The following is a 10,222-nucleotide window of genomic DNA, read 5'->3' on the forward strand; positions in this document are numbered from 1 at the left end:
TAAAGTGCGCTTGTCAAAACCCCCCAAGCTACACTTTTGCTAGTCCTCGAGCAAAAACCAAGGGATACACACACACACAGGATCAAATAAACTATTGCCATTACATATAAATCCATTTTAGCACGGAATGAAGACAATGGATCCTACTTAGAACAACCATGCACGGAATGAAAACTCACTCAAACAAGCAACGAGACACACAATTCGAGGTATCGTTGATCAAAATGCAAACAAAACCTAAACCAAGCATAGAGAACAAAGAAGTCATGCTTCCCTCTAAACCCAACCAAACCGGCCACGTCCTCCCCTTTTGCTTCAAATCACCACCCTAATTGGCCCCTCGTGATTCCTCGAAGGAACCGGAAAAAGTGATATTTTGAGGAAATAACAAAGGTATCCCGACATCTCGATTACGCATAATCTTTCCATAGGGTTGAAAGGTATCTCCCTCCACCGTTTGAGAACCGAACACCTCTAAAGTCTAAGGGTCTTAAAAGGGTTGTAATGTATTGGCAATGGGTAAGGTAGGTGAAAACAATTTTAAAAAGTGGGGTTAATTCCTAAATGAAGCGCAAGAATCACAATTCTCAAAAACAATAGTTCAAAAGATGTAATTCACTTTCCACAATCTCATTGATTCACATTCTTACACATCCCGAATTATCCATATAATACACACTCAAATGACCTCTTTCAAACTTCAAAACTTTATTTATGTGTCCTTGCCTTTTTCACAATTCGGACGGCTTTTCTCCTTTTTATTATTTTGATTTTCTTTTCCTTTTTTTTTCTTTTTTTTTTCAAAAACAAATTTTCATATTACATCTTTACAATTAAGCTCACTTTCAAACTTGCTCAAACCAACTATCGATCATTATTCTTGATTTATACACAATAAGCTCAAACAAACCTTGCGAGGTAAACGCTTCACAACTAAGGGTTGGTAAAACATCGGCCATCGGGTTTGTAACATGGGTAACCAAGAATGGAATGAAAGGCTCAACATGGTTAGCAAGTAAGATGATGTAAAAAGAAAATTAATTTGTAACAAAACAAAAGGAACAAAATAAGAAAAATGAAAAAGGTGCCCTCTTCCTCCCTTAAAAGTGTCAAGTCGGTCTCGGGAGCTACTAGTCAACACAAAGATCGAAAAATGCGTAATCAAGGATCCAAATATGCCACTCAACAAGAATGATGAAGGCTAGAACAAATAAACCTCACGGGATCTAAAAAACAAAGCAACTACCAATTAAGGGGATCAAATCCACAAATGGGAAGCGACTCCATCTTACCACAGCCCAAAGGCATAGAGTTTCACATGACAAAAGTGTTCTAACCAACTACCTTCGCCTAGACTCGTCTACATTGATCAACAATAGACTCAAACTGTGCATTCATTACTGGCTTAAGTAGAAATAGATATTCCACACACATTCATTCACGTTTCGAATCCAAATATGAGCATTATTCCAAAAGTTTATGCAATTAGACAAGTTTATCACGATCCAAAAATATAGGAAAAGACTATGAGGCAAATCATATAAACTAGACTACACATTCTCATAACAGAAGCTTTACCTATATTGCACACATATATAAACAACTAAGTAATCTAAACAAGCTAAATGGCTCATAAAGAGGCATGAAAATCACATAATAATCCCAATCGACAAACAAGTGATCGAATGATATCAACATCAACGATCCCAGGTTCCTTAGAACCGATCAAACATCCTCGAACAATTCAACTTCTTCCTAAACTAAACTATCCTAAGCACACAAAAAAAAGAAAAGATCTCACCAAATTTGCTTCCCGGGAGCTCCAATTAACGGCCATAGCATCGTTCTTCAAACTCATGCCGCGTCTCGAATGTTCCCAATCTGCAAAAAGGAAAGACATACTAGCAAACAAGTTAAGGTTAGTCTAGGAAAGCAGTAAATCTTTTTGTTTTTGTTTTTCTATTTTTTTTTTCGAAAGCAAATAAAAACTAAACTACCAAAAATCCAAATCCCTAAATACAAGTAAGACCCCCCCAAGCTAGAATCAAACATTGTCCTCAATGTTTACACATCAAGGACTTACAATAGTAAGGAGAGGGAGGTAACTAAAGGGAAAGGGAAAGGGATCACGAGCTAGGCCCGCCCGGGCCATAAGGGAAACGGGAGGCCATATCATCAACACTCCTCTTCAGGTCTCTGAAGGCGGAGGTCATATCCTCGTTCGACCGGCGCAAATCCGCTACCTCGAGCTTCAAATCTTCCATTCCTTGGCGGAGCCAGGCGAAGTCTTGCGCCGGGATCTGCTGGGCCGCATCCGGGCCACCCTCCTTGTCATCATCATCATCATCAGCATCGTCACCTCCTTGGCCCCCGTGGGCCTGCTCATCCCCCTGGTGAGGCTGGGGATTGCGGTCTACATACTCCGTGCCTCCGTCCTCGTGCCAGGCAAAGTCGGGGTCGAAGATCCAGTTGTCTTTGTTGTAAACCACCGTCCTCTCCGGATCGGGCAAGTAGGCGTATGGCTTGCCTGCTACGAGCCACAAATAGCAATCCGGCTGGGAAGTCCCTTCAAGCCACTGCATGGCTCTCAAGGTGCGCATATCAAGCCTCGTAGTGCCTGGGATAGCCTGCAATTCAGAAAAATCAATCCCATTATATTGCGCAAGAATGGTGATCATGCCACCGATAGTAATATCACCCCTACCCCGGGCTACACCGTCGAGGTGGTCTAGTAACCACGCTCCCATGTCTAGACGCCCGTCCCCACGGGTGAGGTGCCAAATAAACTGTAACTCCCTAATGGAGACTACACCCGAACTATCTCCTCTAGCAAAGATAGTAGAGGAGAAGGTCCTGTGGGACAACCGAAAGGCGGGATTGACGATGGAAGTCGCCTTATCCCTACGGGGATCTCTATCCATTTTCCTCGTGATTTGCCGCCAAAATAACCCGGAGTTGTAGTGTTTTGAGTGGCCATCCTTAGGACCATATTTCAGGTCGGATGTCCACCCAAAGGCGGCATTAACTTGGGCCACCGACATTTGAATGGTGCCCGAGTTCATTAGTTGAAAGGACAAGTACCGGGGTGAGTTATTCTCATCCCGATGCACGTACAAAGAAGACAAAAATTCGAGGGTAAGCCTCTTGTAAGTGAGAGCATGCATGGTAAGGAAAGAATCAAAATTGGTAAATGAAAATAGTTGAACCATGTCGCTTTCGATCCCTAGAGCCCTAGCGGCTAAAGGGTCGTAGAACTTGGTAGGCCGGATCGGTCGGTGGGATAATCCTACAAATTTGTCCAAAAAGGACGGGTTATTAAAAACAATACCCATGGTGTCCACCGTGGGTGGAACCATGGATGAGGATGCATCGTCCCGACCCGGTCTCCTAGTCGATGTCTTTGTTCTAGGCATGTTTGATTCAAGAAATTAAGCACAATATACCAATTAACAAGCAAGAAACTATCCTAGCATGCAATGTACTACCCTAACACTACTAGTTCACCCAAACTTGCAACAATAAAGCACAATTCAACAACAAATATTCAATAAAACGAATGAAATTGGACAAAAATTGCGAAAATCAATGAGTTTAAGAACGAAATCACCGAGGACTCCACGAAGTGGATTTGTGGCGAGCTCAAAGAGGGCCGAATTTTGCGTCCAATCACTTGAAAAATGCTCCAATGCAAGGAGGGTGCCGAGATCTTGAAAGAAGAGTATGGGGAATTAGGGTTTGATTTGAGGAATTGAGGGAGGAGGTTGGGGGTTTGGGTTAGTTTAGAGAGAAAAAGGGTAGGAGAGTTGGAGAATAATGAGAGAGTGTGAGTGAAATCGTGTTTAAAAAACACGAAAAACTATCCGGAACCCGCGCTGCACGGCCGTGCTATAACTGGCACAGCCGTGCTGAGGTTTGGCACGGCCGTGCCGAATTTGGCACGGCCGTGTTGGTTTGGCAGGCTTTTTGCGAAATTGAATTTCAGATGGCACGACCGTGTTAAAATTAGCACGGCCGTGCTAGTACTTGACACGACCGTGCTGAAAATGGCACGGCCGTGCTAGAATGTCAGTGGGCTTTTGAGGTTTGGCACGGCCGTGCAGAATTTGGCACGGCCGTGCTGGATTCTGGCACGGCCGTGCTGTCTGATGGCACGGCCGTGCTGTCTGCTGCAGTCTGCAGGTTTTCTTTTCCTTCAAGGCACTCATCACTCTCTTCATTCCGACTTTAACCAATCTTCTACCTGCACAAAAACACACAAGAGCACACAAAACTCACACAAATTAGGAGCTAAACCAACTACAAAACAAAAGAAACTACTCTAGTAAAAGCAAGAAAATCGGGTTGCCTCCCGGAAGCGCTAAGTTTAACGTCGATAGCTTGACGTGGTCACATTCAACTCTTGTGACCGCATTCGAACACATCTATCACACCAACATGGGCTCCCTCATAGTATGTCTTCAACCTTTGCCCATTAACCACGAAGGATTGCAACCCACTAGAATCATAAAGCTCAACCGCACCGGAAGGGAAAACATCTTTGACAGTGAATGGACCCCTCCATCTTGACATCAACTTACCGGGGAAGAGCTTCATCCTAGAGTTATATAAGAGGACTTTGTCACCAACATTGAACACCTTCCGCTCTATTTTCCGGTCATGGAACTCCTTAGATCGGGACTTGTATAGGTTCGCACTGTCATATGCGTCCATCCGAAGCTCCTTCAATTCATGAAGGTCCAACATCCGTTGCTCTCCCGCGCTTGCTAGATCAAAAAAAATCTTCTTGATAGCCCATTGAGCGCGGTGCTCTAGTTCGACCGGGAGGTGACATGCTTTCCCGTAGATCAAGCGGTATGGGGTGGTGCCTATTAAGGTCTTGAAAGCAGTCTGGTATGCCCAAAGTGCATCATCAAGCTTATCGGACCAATCTTTCCTATTCTTCGCCACTGTCCTCTCAAGGATGGACTTTATCTGTCGATTGGAGACTTCCGCTTGCCCACTAGATTGAGGGTGATAGGTTGTCCCGAACCTTTGATGTACTCCATTCTTTCGAAGCATCCTTTGAAAGGCCCCATGCACAAAGTGTGACCCGTTGTCACTTATAACCGCCCTAGGAACCCCGAACCTTGGAAATATAATCTTCTTGAAGAGTTTCACCACCACCTTGTGATCATTTGTAGGGGAGGCAATTGCTTCCACCCACTTAGACACGTAATCCACAGCCACAAGTATGTATTGGTTCCCACGGGAGGAAGGGAAGGGTCCCATAAAGTCAATGCCCCACACATCAAAGATCTCAAGTTCAAGTATGGGTTTTTGAGGCATTTCATTCTTCTTGGAAATGTTTCCACTCCGTTGGCAAGCATCGCAAGTCTTCACAAATGCCCACGCGTCCCTAAAGATATGGGGCCACCATAGCCCACATTGCAAAACCTTTTGGGCTGTCTTATTAGCCCCCATGTGACCTCCGCAAGGGTCGGAGTGGCACATTTTCAGCACACTATGAACTTCTTCCTCTGGAACGCACCTTCTTAGGAGACCATCTACACCTCTCTTGAACAAAATTGGATCATCCCATATGTAATGCCTTGCATCTCTCCTAATCTTCTTCCGTTGGTTCTTGGAGTAATCGGGGGGAAACTCCGCACAAGCTAAGTAGTTTACCAAATCCGCAAACCATGGTAGAATCTTCTCCTTGAGGAGGTATTAAATATCATCCTTCAACTCATCACAAATGGGCAGCCCATCATCTTCTTGTTGCTCCCTCTCCATGCGCGAAAGGTGATCCGCAACCACTTTCTCGGCTCCCTTCTTGTCCCGGATCTCCACATGAAATTGTAGTAAAGAGAGGACCCATCGGAGGAGGCGTGGTTTGGATTCCTTCTTCGAAATTAGGTACTTAATGGCAGCATGGTCGGTATAAACAATCGTTTTGGAACCAATGAGGTAGTCCCAAAATTTCTCAAATGCATGAACAACGACTAGGAACTCTTTCTCTGTAGTGGTGTAGTTCCTTTGTGCTTCATTTAAGGTCTTGGACATGTAATAGATCACGTGAACCCTCTTCTCAACTCGTTGCCCAAGAACACCTCCAATAGCCGTATCACTAGCATCGCACATATACTCAAAAGGTAGATCCCACCGTGGTCCTTGCACAATTGGTGCCGAAATCAAAGCTTTCTTAAGTGTGTTAAAAGCTTGTAGGCACTCTTTGTCGAACTTGAAGTCGACTTCCTTTTGCAATAAGGAAGTCAAAGGCTTGGCTATAAGAGAGAAATCTTTTATGAATCGCCGGTAGAACCCCGCATGCCCTAGGAATTGTCTTACCCCTTTTGCATTGACCGGTGGTGGTAGCTTTGCTATAACTTCAACCTTTGCTTTGTCCACCTCTATGCCTGCATTTAAGATCTTGTGACCGAGGACAATACCTTCTTCAACCATGAAGTGACACTTCTCCCAGTTCAGGACTAAATTCACTCTCTCACACCGTTGTAGGCACTTCCCCAAGTTCACTAGGCAATCATCAAAGGAGGCTCCCCCAACAGAAAAATCGTCCATGAAAACCTCCATCTCGGCCTCCAACATGTCTCCAAAAATGCTCATCATACACCGTTGAAAGGTGCCCGGTGCATTGCAAAGTCCAAAAGGCATTCTCCTAAAGGCAAAAGTACCATATGGACAAGTAAAAGTCGTCTTCTCTTGGTCATCCGGGTTTATAGGTATTTGGAAAAACCCCAAAAAACCGTCAAGAAAGCAATAATACTTGTGCCTAGTTAGTCTTTCAAGCATTTGATCAATAAAAGGGAGGGGAAAATGGTCCTTTTTGGTAGATGCGTTTAGACGTCTATAGTCTATGCACATCCGCCAGCCGGTCACCGTTCTAGTTGAGATGAGCTCACCATTCTCATTCTCAACTACAGTCAATCCCCCCTTCTTAGGGACAACATGCACAGTGGAAACCCATCTAGAGCTTGAAATGGGGAAGATGATACCTGCATCAAGAAGTTTGGTGATCTCTTTCTTCACCACCTCCCCCTTTTGAGGATTGAGTTTCCTCTGCCTCTCAATAGAAGGCCTCGCACCATCCTCGAGAGTTATGTGATGCATACATATAGCGGGGCTAATACCCTTGAGGTTATCAATGGTATAGCCTATGGCACTTTGATGCTCTCTCAATACATCACACAACTTCCGAGTTTGATCCGCATCTAAAGAAGAATTCACAATGACAGGATAAGTTGAATCAGGGCCAAGAAATTCGTACCTTAGATGTAATGGTAGAGGTTTCAATTCTATTTTAGGGGCCTCGTTTACCTCTTTTTTGGTGGCCTCAGCAAGTGCATACATGGGTGTAATTTCCTTGAAACCGTTATCACCATCATCTTCCTCTAGCATTTGCTCCTCTATGTACCTGCTCTCATCGGTATCACTTGGCTCAAGATCATGGTTAGTAGAAAGAAATAGTGTATGCATACTAGAGACAATCGAATCAATAGTGTCAATCATCATGCAGTTTTCGGAAGTAGACAAAGGATATTGCATGCTTTTGTTCAGATCAAATTCAAGGACCTCCTCTCCTACCTTTAAAGAAATCTTGGCACTCTTCACATCAATGAGAGCACCAGAGGTAGCTAGGAAAGGTCGCCCAAGAATAATAGGTATATGATTATCTTCATCCATTTCCAAAACTACAAAATCCACAGGTATCACAAATTTCCCAACTCGTAGGGGAACATCTTCTACCTTACCCTTAGGAAATTTGATCGAACGATCAGCTAACTGTAGGGTAATGTTGGTAGGAAGAAGTTCTCCTACCCCTAATCTTTGATATACAGAATATGGCATAAGACTAACACTAGCCCCAAGATCACATAATGCATTATCAATTTTCATTTTATTAATAGCACAAGGGATTGAGAAATTACCTGGGTCTCCCAATTTGGGAGGCATCTTGTTCATGATGATTGCACTACAATTCGCGGTGAGGTTAACAGTTTCCACCCCATCACAATTCCTCCTGCCACTCAAAATATCTTTCAAAAACCTAGCATAGTTAGGTATTTGTTTTATAGCGTCGGTGAATGGTATGGAAAGGTGAATTTGCTTCAAAGTATCTAAAAACTTACCGAATTGAACATCCAACTTATGTCTCACAAACTTATGGGGGTAAGGAAGTTTTTGCAATAGATTGGGCTCTTTGACTTGTGTTACTTCCTTTTCATTTAAGACCTCTACAGTTTTATCATTCTCTCCGGTCCTCTCCTCCTCACTCTCTATAACAGTATCAGTGGTAGGTGTAGTCACAGATTGACTCCTAGGGGGTACTACTTCATCGCTCCCGCTCAATGTCTTTCCACTCCTAGTGGTGATAGCATTTACAGAGTTTTTAGGGTCAATACCTTGAGGTGGGAGTTTTGACACTCCAACCCCATCCTTTATAGCACTACCCAACTGAGAAATCTGGGTTTCAAGCATTTTATTATGTGTCATCACTTCATTAAACTTTTTGTCACTGGTGGCCATGAAAGTGTTGAACATTTTTGTCTGTGCTTCCATCATCTCCTCCAAACTAGTCCTTTGCGATGGTCCTTGAGCATTGTAGTTGTCATTAGAGGCTCGGGAGCCACGCGCATTAGACTGTTGGGGATTTTGATTTTGGAAGTTGTTCCTATTACCATTGTTATTCCAATTTCCCCTATTATTGGCATTCATGCTCTGATTGTATTTCCCTTGATTACCTGCATTTTGTTGGTAATTATTCTGATTACCAAAATTACCATGTTGATTATAAGACCCTTGGGGATTTTGGTCCCTTTGGTTCCTGTTTCCCCACTGGTTTTGTTGTTGGTAGTCAGAATTATTACCCTGTTGATTATAATTGTTCCCTCTTTGATTAGGTGGTAAATATCTGTTATTATCATTCCTAGGTCTATTATCATAAGACAAGGCATTGACTTGTTCATTATCACACTCATTACCATCATTATAGTTGGATTGAAATTGGGAATCTACGTTACAGGCAGAGGTATCATGGTCATAAGACCCACAGTTTTCACAGAATATACATCCAGCAGGCATATTGTTAGAGTTAGAGTGCATACCTGCTCCCTTAGAATAGGATGGAAGATTTTGATGCGGTGGATCGTTGAGCTTCTCTTTGATAATTGACATTTCCTTACCTAGATTTACAATTTGCGATGTCAAATTCCCGATTGCATTAAGATGGTCTACCGAATAGACCACTCCTCCACTCTTGCTCGTGGCCTCTCGCTCTCCATCTTGCCAATCCATGTGGTGTCGTACCACATCTTCTATGATATCAATGACTTCTTCTTCGGTTTTGTTCATAATGGGGCCACCTGCTCCCGCATCCAAACTGGTCTTCCCTTGAGGACTCAATCCTCCATAGAAAATCTGTAAAACTTGATATGTTGGGATTCCGTTGTGTGGGCACTCTCTTTGATACTCCTTGTACCTTTCCCATGCTTCGTAGATTGACTCCCCACTCCTTTGCCGAAATCCCTGGATCAAAGCTCTAGCATCGGCCGTCTTCTTTTGGGAATAAAATCTTCCCAAGAATGTTGTCGTGACATCATCCTAAGTGTGTAGAGAGTTCGGCTTCACCTCCTTCTCTAACCATTCGAGAGCTCTCCCAATAAGTGAAAAGGGGAAAAGCTTCAATCTCACGAACTCTTGATTCACCCCATTAACCTTGATGGTATTGCAGTACTTCTCAAATTCGTTCAAATGAGCCAAAGGGCTCTCATGCTTGGAACCACTAAACTGCCTTCTCTCGATGAGGGTGATCATAGCCGGCCGGATCTCGAAATCATTGGCCTCAGTAGTGGGTGGAGCAATCCCACTTGAAGCTCTATACGCCCAAGGAGTTCCCAACTCCTTAAGGGGTCGTGGTGCTGGCCGATTGGGTTGGCGCGGTATGTCTGCCATTGAAACCTGTTGTGTGTTTTGTTCCTTCCCTTGAGAGTTTGATGACGTCAATCGAGATTTACGATTGCTCTTCAAAGTTCTTTCGATTTCTGGATCGAAGGGTATTAATCTCTCTGTTTAGACCTGCGCATACACACTAACCAAACCAATTAAATAGCAGGGCTACAAGTGTAGCCAAAAGGGAAAAATCTTTTTGTGCTTTTTTTATGATGAACTAGACTCAAGAAATCAAAAAGCAATTAACAAACACCGTTCCCCGGCAACGGCGCCATTT

This window comes from Chenopodium quinoa, unplaced genomic scaffold (assembly GCF_001683475.1).
Source record: "Chenopodium quinoa cultivar QQ74 unplaced genomic scaffold, ASM168347v1, whole genome shotgun sequence".
Classification (NCBI taxonomy): Eukaryota; Viridiplantae; Streptophyta; class Magnoliopsida; order Caryophyllales; family Amaranthaceae; genus Chenopodium; species Chenopodium quinoa.